Raw genomic sequence first — 12,220 nt, forward strand, 5'->3', positions numbered from 1 at the left:
GCCTGTCGGGGACCTGCAGAGAATGCATCTTTAACCCAACCCTATTACTTTTACACGGAAGAAACCCCCAAAAGTCTGCGCCCTGCTCCCACTTCTCCAGTGGGACTTTCTTCCGAGTAAACATGCCCGATGAGAAAAGTAGCCCATTCCTCTGGCGAGTCACGTTTGCTGCCAAAGAGTAGGGGGGGAAGAGGGCACTACCGTGTTCTTTGATGTAGGCGGGGCTGGTGGGTTGGCAAGGAAAGAAAAGAAAAGCGGCGAGGCAATCCTTCTGCGCACACCTCAAGGAAAAACCTTGTGCGTGCGTGTCCCACTCAGCCATTTGGATTCCTCGAGGTTCCGCTGGTTAAATGAGTTTGAGCCCGCAGAAGCTGGCTTAAATAGATTGAGGAGGGTTCGAAGGCAAAACTTCTATTCATTTCACCCTAAGTATTCATAGAATCATAAAATCTATGAATCTTAGTAGGAATCTTAGTAAAGCATCCATGACAGATGGCTATCCAACTTCTACTTAAAAACCTCCAAAGAAGAAGAGTCCACCACCTCCTGAGGGAGACTGTTCCACTGTCAAACAGCTCTTACTGCCAGAAAGTTCTTCCTGATGTTTAGTCGCAATCTCCCTTTCGAAACTTGAATCCATTAGTTTGGTTCCTACCCTCTGGAGCAGGAGAAAACAAACTTGCTCCCTCTTCCATATTACAGCCCTTCCAAATATACATCTTCCAAATATTGGAAGATGGCTAAAATATCTCCTCTTGGGATTCTCTTTTCCAGGTGAAACATACCCAGCTTCTTCAACCATTCCTCATAAGGCTTGGTTTCCAGATGCTTGATCATCTTGGTCATCCTCCTCTGCACGTGTTCCAGCTTGTTAATAACCTTCTTAAACTGCAGTGCCCGGAATTGGACACAGTATTCCAAGTGTGGTCTGACTAGGGCAGAATAGAGTGATACTATTACTTCCCTTGACACTATACTTCTGTTGATGCAGCCTAGAATAGCATTAGCTCTTTTTTGCTGCTGCATCACACTGTTGACTCATGTTAAGCAGGTGGTCTACTAAGACCCCTAGATCCTTTTCACATGTACTACTGGTAAGCCAGATATTCCCCATCTTATATTTGTGCAGCTGGTTCTTCCTGCCTAGGTGCAGAACTTTACATTTGTCCCTCTTGAATTTCATTCTGTTCTCCAGTCTGTTTATGTCATTTTGAATCCTAGTTCTGTCTTCTGTGGCATTAGCTACCCCTCCCAATTTGGTGTCATCTGCAAAGTTGATGAGCAACCCCTCAGTCCCTTTGTCCAAGTTGTTTATAAAGACATTGAACAACAATGGGCCCAAGACAGAACCCTGCAGCACCCCACTTGTCTCTTTTCTCCAGGATGACGAGGAACCATTAATGTGTACTCTCTGGGTTTGGTCAGTCAACCAGCTGCAAATCTACCTTACAGTTACATCGTCCAGCCCACATTTAACCAGTTTGTCTGCAAAAGTATCATCGGGAACTTTGCCAAAAGCCTTCCTGAAATCAAGATACACCATGTTCACAGCATTCTTCTGATCTACCAAATTTGTAACTCAATCAAAAATAGAAAGGAGATTCATCTGTCAATACTTGTTTTTGAGAAACCCATGCTCGCTGCCCCGCCCCCCTTTGAAGATGGGGACAAAATCTGCCCATCTCTGTTTGCAGGAACTTCACCTGTTCTCCAAGAATTCTCAAATATTATAGACTGAGGCTCTGAGATTACATCCACAAGCTCCCTTGGCTGCAGCTCATCAGGCTCTGGAGATCTGAATTCATTTAAAGTAGCTCGGTGTTCCCTTACCACCACATACTTTCCTTTCTTGGGCTGCAGCTATTGTTCTTTTTTGTACATAGCTTTTTCTTTTTCTTTTTCTTTCTCTTAGTTTGTTCTTTTTCTGCCTTTTTGATTTCTTCTTTCTTTACTCTCCTTCACTTTTGTTGCAATGATTTTGTGTATTTTTGCATATGTTTGTATTTTAAATTAATAAAGAATATATATAATATATATATATTAAAAATAATAAAGTAGCTCGGTGTTCCCTTACCACCTCCTTTCCTTTCTTGGGCTGCAGCTCCCTCATTACATCACCAGGTTGGTTTCTTTCCTTATGGGTGAAGACATGATGGGACTACACTATCTGCTCTGCGAAATGAGTTTTAATAGGTAGGAGAGGATATATTAATTGCAATTTATATCTCCAGGCATCCATCTCCAGGTTAAACATAGTTTCAAGTCCCATCCTTAGCAGCAAATTGAAGCATAGGAATTAGGCTGTAAAGTCTTCTTTTGAACAAGTCCAATTGCAAAGCAAGCTGGCTCCTTCTTTTCTTACTCAGCTTAAGAAAGACTGGGAAGTAAATTAAAAAATATAATTTACTTACTCCTAGTCTTGCATTGGTTCTCGGCTACAGCAGCAGTAAAGAACTTTGCAGGTGAATACTTATATACTTATATAAATCAGGGGTCGGCAACCTAAGGCCCACGGGCCACAAGCGGCCCACAGGGGTTGTTTAACTAGCTCACGAGCCACCCCCAAACTGAGCCGCCCGCTTGGCGAGTCCCCGCATGCTGCGTTAAACTGGTGCGACGTGGGGACTCACTTCCATGGCGCTGGAAATCATGTCTGTGCAGACAGACGCTGGAAATCGCAGGCCCATGTGCTCACACATGCATGTAATCCCGGCCATGGAGGGGTCTCCGCTGGAGTGAACTGGCCCAGGCGAGGTAAACCTTGCCAATCCCTGGTATTAACAGTCTCAGGCAGATGCCTGAGCTGGAGTAGGCAAAATGCATGTCTGCTCCATCACTGGTTGAAGGAAGAGAAAGAGGGAGAGGAGAAGATGGGAGAGGAGAAGATGGGAAATGACATCACACAGTGTCCTCTCTACCAATTACATTTTTATGGTAGCAATACAACTCTGTGGTTGTTAATCCCTAAACTAGCAAAAATGTGCCTTGTTGTATGTGACTGCTCAATCTCTCACATACTGGATTGCAGCACCACCATTGCCCCAGGGTATGATGGGGTGGTCCATTACCAAGCAAAACTGTTTGACTCGTTTTAATTTAGAACAGGGGTGGGAACTTGTGCTCCTCCAGATGTTGCTGGGCTATGACTCCGACCAATGCTTTTTTCTGGGGGGATGCAGGGGTACACATACCCTTAAACATTTTGTGAATCTTTGTACTTTTATCCATTTACTGCCTTTATTTTCCGTGATTTAAACTATAAAATGGTATTTTCTTGAGTCAAAATGAGAGTACCCCTAAACATTTTTTAAGAAAAAAAGCACTGACTCCGAGCATCCCTCACCATTGGCCATGCTGGCTGGCTCTAATTTCAACAATACCACAGGTTCCCTATACCTAATTTAAAAGAAAAATGACTAAGTGGGAAAGTCACCTCTTTATATAATACTCTGAATAGTATGGAGAAAGTGGAAAAGGGCAAATGTTTCTTTCCCTCATAATGCCCAATGAAACTGATTGGCAGTAGCTGTAGGACACAGAAAAGAAAATCCTTATTCAAGCAATGCCTGAATGGAATGTCCCGGCACATAACGTAGCAATGATGACTGACTTAGATGAAGTAGTTGGATAGGTCTGTCAATGTCAATTTGCCATGATGTGATAGACAAATGGGACATCCGTCCTCAGAGGCAGTGTACTTCTGGACACCAGCTGCCAGGTGAGAAACAACAGGGGACGGTTGTTACCTTCATACCCTGCTTACTGTCGTAGTTTTGTTGCTGAACAACCAGGTGCAGAGCTCAGTGGCGTGGGAGGCCAGCCAACCAGAAGAGTCTTTTGAGGTGTACTTGCCTAGAGGCAGAGTCATCATCCAAAGTGAGATCCATAGGATCGGGTTGCCATGCATGGGGTCAAGGGTCAAGACAAGCAGGAAGCAGCAACCTAGGGCCAGGAACTACAAGTGTTGTTACAAGCATCTGGCTGCTGCTGGAAGCCCAGCTTAAGGCAACTAAAGCCAGCTGGTTTTCATCAGCACCATCTCCTTCATGTCTTTGAAGGCTGCACGTGGAGCTACTCTGCCTTCTCCCCCTTCAGGCTGCTGTTCAACAGGTGAAGCTGACTCCTGGCTCATGACACTTGTGGGCTTCAGAGGCATCTCTGGCCACTGTTGGAAATAAGGTGCTCAAATTTCACAAAACTCTTTTTGTGTTCTTAGGACTGTTGCCACTGCTTGGCCCATACTATCCTGTCTCCTTCCAGCCCATCTGTGGGCACTGCAGGGATCTTTCTTAGTTGCAATGCTCCACTATTATACCACATTTCTACAGCTCTCCATCACCTCAGCTAAAGGTTCATGTGCTCTATCACTCTTTAGCTTTTTAATTGGACAGTTAACTCCTTCTTTTGGTAAATTAAGCAAGAGTTGCAAAGGTATAGTTTGGTATATGAGGTGTTTGAAACCAGATACAGTATATGTAATGGCTCATCCCACATATTTCACAGTGAACATTTTCGCTTCTGCCCACAAATGTGCCTCTTAAAAGGATTGAGGAATGTTTCATTGATATTAGTCCCCCAATATGCAAAGTTGATGTTATTGTAAAGCTCTTGCTTCTACAGTTTTGCGGACCAGTTGAGTCGTTCTAGATTTCCACCTCTTACTATGTGTCAGGCATGACATCACCACATGGCATCTTCAAGCAGGCCCCCGAGTCCGGACAGGTCCACACCAAACATTTATCAGACCCCCCCACCCTTTACATTGTCCCATACAGCTCTGTGCTGGTGCCAGGAAGTCACCATTTAAATTTTCTCCAATGTAGAGCTTTGGGGGCATTGTGGGAAATTAAAATGGTGGCTGCCTGGCTAAGGTTACCAGATTTTTTTCAACGAATCTGGGGACACAATAAATAAATAAATAAATAAATAAATAAATAAATAAATAAATAAATAAATAAATACTACACATTCGGGATGTTGATGCTGCAGTGATGGCACTGGCAGAGGGGCGGAAGCTGCCTTGACCTCAACCGTCACGTTTCCTCTTCCTCTGAGGCTTCTATCTCCTTTCTTCATGAGCCTGGGCAGCCCCTGAGTTGTTGGTTCTTTGGTGGTGGTGGGGAAGTGGTGTGCGGTGGGGTAGGCATGGAAGCAGAAGGAGGGCCAAGAGTGGCCCCCAATCCCATTCCTACTTGCATGCAAGCAGGCGAGGGCAGGGTTTACACTGCCTTTCGGAGCAGTCCCATCCCAACTCCTACTTGTGTGCAAGAGGAGGGGGCAGGGATCTCTCAGGCAGCACGATGCCTCCCTTCCCATCGGAGCAGCCCCAATCCCATTCCTACTTGCATGCAAGCAGGAGGGGGCGGGGATCCCTCAGCTGGGAAGGGAGGCTTCCCGTTGCCTAACTGAGAGATCCCTGCCCACTCCTGCTAGCATGCAAGCTCTGATAGGCAGCGTGAAGCCTCTCTTCACAACTGAGAGACCCCTGCCCGCTCCTGCTTGCACGCAAGTAGGAGTTTTGAGGCTGCATTAAGCCTCCCTTCCCAGCTGAGTTGCTGGGGTCAGGGAAGGTGGAGGCAGCCCAGAAGCTGCATCTTGGAGCTCCTGCACCACCATCATATGGGGACTTTCGAGCAGCTCCTGAAGCCAGCCAGAGCCAACTGCTCCGGACTGCTGAGACTGCCGCTGCTGCGTTTCCCGGGGACATTAGATGAAATCCGGGGACATTCCGGGGATGGAATTTGTCCAGAGACTTATTCGTAAATCCAGGCACTGTCCCCAGGAAACGGGGATGTCTGGTAACCCTATGCCTGGCACCATTTGGAGGAGTGGTGCTGCCGTCTATCAACTAAGGGTTCCATGGTGGTAGGAGTGGGCGGTCTCACCAGAGAACAGTATGCTAAGGACCCTTAAACTTGGAGTCAGCTTTGCCCAAAGTGGGATCATGCCAAAAGCCATGGATGGAGTTGGATAGCCTTTTAAAAAACCCTCATCAGACTGATTTTTGGCTACAAAGCAAAAACGGGGGGTAGAGACCTTTGGTCCCCCAGATGTGGCTGGAGAAACAAATCCTATCAACCTTTACTATGCTGGCTTGGGATGATGGTGCTGTAATGCAGTAAGTGACTCACACTTTCAAGCATGAAATGCATTAACTTGAGCCCAAAGCCCAGATTCCCAGTGGGTGTGGTTCGGGGTGGCAATGTGAACAAAATATGGGTGGGGGCAGGTGAGCCCCACCCTATAGAATCGATCACAAGACACAGCAAATGCCCACCATTTGAATGGCAATGCCCATCAACTGGGGCTGTGTGTGAGTTGGCTCTTGTGGAATAGTAGGCTCCTAGCAGCCTTTGCTCCCCCTTTTCTCTCTCCTGCTTCCTTCAAAGAACAAGGAGCCATATGGAATGGCTCCCAGAAAAAGAGAAACCAAGTGAACTATTGTTGGCATCTATCTGTCTTGAGAGACAATGGTGTGCACCTCCAGGGGTGAAGGCAAAAATAAGATTTTTTTTTACAGCCTGCATCTTTGCTAACCCACCATTTTTGCAATGAAACCAAGTTATTTTCTTTATGTCATTTGGAACCCTTTTCTTTTACTGGCAACAGATGGAGACTTGTTCGCTGTAACTCCTGAAACTCTAGAGCTGAGTAAAATCTATCAGTGTTTGAAAAAAGCAAAGGTCCTGACTTCCTTTGTCTCCTCAGCCTGGTCCTCAGACCCTTGTCGGCATAAAAGAGTCCACAAGAAGTGTCCTTGCAGAGTATTTTCTGCTTTTATTCTTAAAAGTATTTATCTGCAAAATGACCAACTGTACACAAATCAACACTACCAGCTTTCTCCAACCAACCCACACCAAACACTAACATTGACCACTCTATATATACAGGTACAATTAGGTGAAAGGTTGCATGAGTCATTGTAGGCCACTGACTCATGCTGACTTAATTCTTTTAGCATTAAAGAAACAGTGGCCAATTTTTAGCCGTAACAAAATCTTCACTTATTTGCAAAGCTAAATGTTTCTGATTTATTCTAGCCTAAGTATTTTCATGGGAAATGTTTGTTTAAAAGTGGATGAGGGCAGGTGTAAATCTAACCAAGTTTTAATGTGATTGAAGCCATCACCATTAGGCTAACTGTTGTGAGAGAGTAAACAATCTCTATTCCAAACCTCTCTCTCCAACAGATGGGAGATGCAGTTCAGCAACATCTGGAGGGCCAAAGGTACTCCACCCCTGTCCTAAAGGCACACAGCATATTTTACAAGCCAGAGCATTGCTTTCAGCCCAGATTTAGCTGCTTGTGTGTTGTGCAACTAGTTTAAATAAATAAATAAATAAATAAATAAATAAATAAATAAAAATGTTATGGAGGGAGGTGAGCATTGCATTTGCAGGAACAGCATTCCCCAGACACCTGGATGAGCATCACAATGCAGAACAACTGCATCAACTGTCTACATGCAGATGTCTCTGGCCAGATGGAGATTTGCAGCCTGATTCAGTGGATGCTTATTTAGAAGCCAGCACCTCTGGGTTCACTGGGACTTCCTCTCATACAAGGCGGCATAGGATTGCACCACTAGTCCTGCTCAAGGGCGAAACTGGACTAGATATGGCTTAATAAGCAACAATTTTATATTTTACTTCCCTTGGTAATGTTTTCTTTTGAAATGTTTAAGATAATTGTTTTGTTTTGCTAACTTTGCTGCATTAAATGTACATACCTCCTTTGTAACATTTCATTTTGAAATCTTTAAGGTAATATTTTAGTTTCCTGTTATGTTGCTTTGAATAACAGGAGAGGATCACACTTCAAAACGACCTTGACAGATTAGAGAACTGGGCCAAAACAAACAAGATGAATTTTAATAGGGAGAAATGTAAAGTATTGCACTTGGGCAAAAAAAATGAGAGGCACAAATACAAGATGGGTGACACCTGGATTTAGAGCAGTACATGTGAAAAGGATCTAGGAGTCTTGGTTGACCACAAACTTGACATGAGCCAACAGTGTGACGCGGCAGCTAAAAAAGCCAATGCAATTCTGGGCTGCATCAATAGGAGTATTGCATCTAGATTCATCTTTTTGAACATAGAAAGCCAGAGATACAGAGAGATGCTGAATTCTGAAGTGATGGTGGTTGATTTATGTGATCTTCATCTTTGCATTTGAAGCAAAGTCCCCTATCAGACCATGATGTCTAACATTATGCAGCTACTACCACTGTTCATTTTTATGTGAGGAGCAGGCTTCCAAATGGTGGAATTTTTGTTCTTTAGAAAGTGTTGCCTGTTGCAGTTCTGGGCTGCATCAATAGGAGTATAGCATCTAGATCAAGGGAAGTAATAGTGCCACTGTATTCTGCTCTGGTCAGACCTCACCTGGAGTACTGTGTCCAGTTCTGGGCACCACAGTTCAAGGACACTGACAACCTGGAACGTGTCCAGAGGAGGGCAACCAAAATGGTCAAAGGCCTGGAAACGATGCCTTATGAGGAACGGCTAAGGGAGCTGGGCATGTTTAGCCTGGAGAAGAGGAGGTTAAGGGGTGATATGATAGCCATGTTCAAATATATAAAAGGATGTCACATAGAGGAGGGAGAAATGTTGTTTTGTGCTGCTCCAGAGAAGCGGACACGGAGCAATGGTTCCAAACTACAAGAAAAAAGATTCCACCTAAACATTAGGAAGAACTTCCTGACAGTAAGAGCTGTTTGACAGTGGAATTTGCTGCCCAGGAGTGTGGTGGAGTCTCCTTCTTTGGAGGTCTTTAAGCAGAGGCTTGACAACCATATGTCAGGAGTGCTCTGATGGTGTTTCCTGCTTGGCAGGGGGTTGGACTCGATGGCCCTTGTGGTCTCTTCCAACTCTATGATTCTATGATTCTATGATACACATTATGTTTGATTTTCTTCAGTCATGTTTTATTCTAAACTGTTTTATTTGATGCTTCAAGATAGGTTGTAAACTGCTTTGATATTTTTTCTTAAAAATTCAAAGTGGTATAGAAATGATTAAAGTGGTATAAAAAATATTAATAATTTAAATACAATGCTAACTGCCAATATGCAAGCAAATTAAGTTATTTGAGACAACTAATTTATAGCCGTAAGATGAACTCCAGAAGGCCAGGTCCACTACTTCTGAAGCCAGAATAGCTGGATCTAAACGGATTGGCTTGCAAGTGCTAGCCTTCTGGTTTCATTGTTTTGAGGATTAGGCTGGGTGGGTGCGTAGCATAACATTGACGCCTGATCCTATGGAAGCTTACTCAGAAGCAAGTCTCACGGTATTCAGCGGGCCTTCTTCTCAAATAAGCATGCAGGACCACAGATGCCCATGGGCAAGACAGACAAGCAGAGCAGATGCCAGCAACCACGGTCCCGCTCCGTTCAGTGTGCAGAGGAGGGCTGCAACCTCAGTGTGGCAATCTGTACGGATGGTGATATTATTATTATTATCATGGAATAATAAAGTGTGTCACTAGCTCGGCCTTTCCTTTCCTTCTCCCTATGGCTATCCCGCAATGAAGACTTAACCAAGCTAGTTCTGCTTGGCTTGAAAAGGTGCGCCCCAGTTAGACGGAGATGGCGCCTCCTTTGCCGCCCCGCCGGCCCCCTCTCCCGTCCTCGGCCGCGACCAAGCCGCCTTCCGCCCCCCGCCCGGGGCGCTGTGCTGGCACGCGAGCGAAGCGAGCTCGGCTGCCGGAGCAAGACCAGCAGCGGCCTCCCTCGGCGGGCGCGATTCGGGCGCGGGGGGAGCCGCCCGAGAAGCCTCTTCTTTGTTGGCGCCGCTCTGGAGCTCAGCAACCTGCCCGACAGCCGGCCTGGGAGCCGCGCCGCGCCCTCCGCTCCCCCGGCCGCCCAAGGCGAGAAGCTGCCTTTCCCGGCCGGGCCGGCGCTGAATAGCGGCTTTGTGCCGACTCGCGTGCAGCCCCCCCGGCGGACACGGCCGTCACGTGACGGATTAGCGGGGCCCGGGAAGCTGCTCCGAGGCGCGCACAATGAGCTCGGCCGCAGACGGGAGCCCCCGGCCTTCTCAGGCCCCATAATGGGATTAGCTTCTCCATTTCAAGTTCCATACAGCATGTAATTTCTTTTTAATTAGGATTAGGTGGCGGAGGAAAGGCGCCCGGGCTCAGCCCCAAAGGCAGCCAGTGCTTGTGCAAGGGAAGGAGAGCGAGGGGGAGGGGATTTGATTCCTCCCCTTCCCTAATACTCGGGTGCCTCCCACGCGCTTTAGAGAAGAAGAAACTCCCCCACCTCCGAGCATTCAATGCCCGTCAAGAATGAACCGAAATGTCCCCCCTTCTCTGTCCTCCCCCAGCCTCTTGCAGGCCGCCAGACACATGAAAGGCTTTCTGCTCCCTTTTTCTAATTTGCCCCGCCATTCAAGTCATTTTCTCTGCGATGTAGGCCTGTAGCGAGGACTGGGCCGGGACACGTTGGTCCCCGAGGCAGAAGATCCAAACGGCACACCCACAGCCTTCCCCTAATTAAAGGGGGCCATCCACCAGGAGGGAACACACAAGCCGCCTCGAAAGGAAATGAGCAGGTCGCCTCGAGTCTGCATTACGGAGCCCCTGGACACTTTGCAAGCTCTGGCGCTCCACAGCCAGCCACCGACATGCTGCCGCACAGAGGAAGGGGGCCACAAGATTGCATAAAACCAAAGCCTGTGTTTTAACAGATTTGTAATGCTGAGAATCCACCCCCCCTTCATTTAAATACTAGTTAGTGCAATAAATGACAAATTAAAGGTAAAGGTACCCCTGACCATTAGGTCCAGTCACGGACAACTCGGGGGTTGAGCGCTCGTCTCGCTCTATAGGCCGAGGGAGCCAGCGTTTGTCTGCAGACAGCTTCCGGGTCATGTGGCCAGCATGACTAAGCCGCTTCTGGCGAACCAGAGCAGCACACAAACCCGCCGGAGTGGTACTTGCACTTTTGACGTGCTTTCGAACTGCTAGGTGGGCAGGAGCTGGGACCAAGCAACGGGAGCTCACCCCGTTGCAGGGATTCAACCCGCCGACCTTCTGATTGGCAAGCTCTAGGCTCAGTTGTTTAGACCACAGCGCCACCCGCGTCCCCAAAATGACAAATTACTATCCTGCAAATAGAGACATTTATCTTTCTCAGCTAGAAGGAAGAAAAACAGTGTCCTGCATGTGCCTTCCCTTCCAAAGAACACTTTGTGGTCAAGACCAAAATGTTGCCTTTCACAAAAGGTACATTTGTGACTGAAATCTTGAGTTTCTCCAAGAAAATTTCAGCACTGATACCTAGGTTCATCTTCTCTAAGGCCACACTCGGCATAAAACTCAAATGAAACTGTAAATGTTGGTTTTATGATTGAGTTTTTTTAAACAACAAGTGCCTTTGTTGTTGTTGTTGGTTAGTCATGTCTGACTCTTCGTGACCCCATGGACCAGAGCACGCCAGGCACTCCTGTCTTCCACTGCCTCCCGCAGTTTGGTCAAACTCATGTTGGTAGCTTTCAGAACACTGTCCAACCATCTTGTCCTCTGTCGTCCCCTTCTCCTTGTGCCCTCCATCTTTCCCAGCATCAGGGTCTTTTGCAGGGAGTCTTCTCTTCTCATGAGGTGGCCAAAGTATTGGAGCCTCAGCTTCAGGATCTGTCCTTCCAGCGAGCATTCAGGGCTGATTTCCTTAAGAATGGAGAGGTTTGATCTTCTTGCAGTCCATGGGACTCTCAAGAGTCTCCTCCAGCACCATAATTCAAAAGCATCAATTTTTCAGCGATCAGCCTTCTTTATGGTCCAGCTCTCACTTCCATACATCACTACTGGGAAAACTATAGCTTTAACTATACGGACCTTTGTCGACAAAGTGATAAGGTCCTTATGGAGCCACACTGGTTTTCTAGATGCTTCCCACTTTTTGGAATTGTCTGTATTTGGAGCATTAATATATTTTTTTAGAAACTTCCATCCATCTTGGATTCCCTTCTCTGAGTTTTTCTGACCATGGGATCATACCCAGTAGCTCCTTAAGCTTCTTAAAATTGGCCTTCTTAAAATCCAGAGTGCAGGTCTGACTACACCCAACTTTCCCTTGCCTCTGTTTCATGAAACCCAAGTGGGCATGATCACTTCCTCCCAAGTTTCTGAGTACTTTCACTTTGTTGATCAGTTCCTCCCTGGTTCCTCCTTGATGGTGAGGATCAGGTCCAAGATAGATGATCCTCTTGTGGC

This window comes from Podarcis erhardii (genome assembly GCF_964252035.2).
Source record: "Podarcis erhardii genome assembly, chromosome: 8".
In the NCBI taxonomy this organism is placed as follows: Eukaryota; Metazoa; Chordata; class Lepidosauria; order Squamata; family Lacertidae; genus Podarcis; species Podarcis erhardii.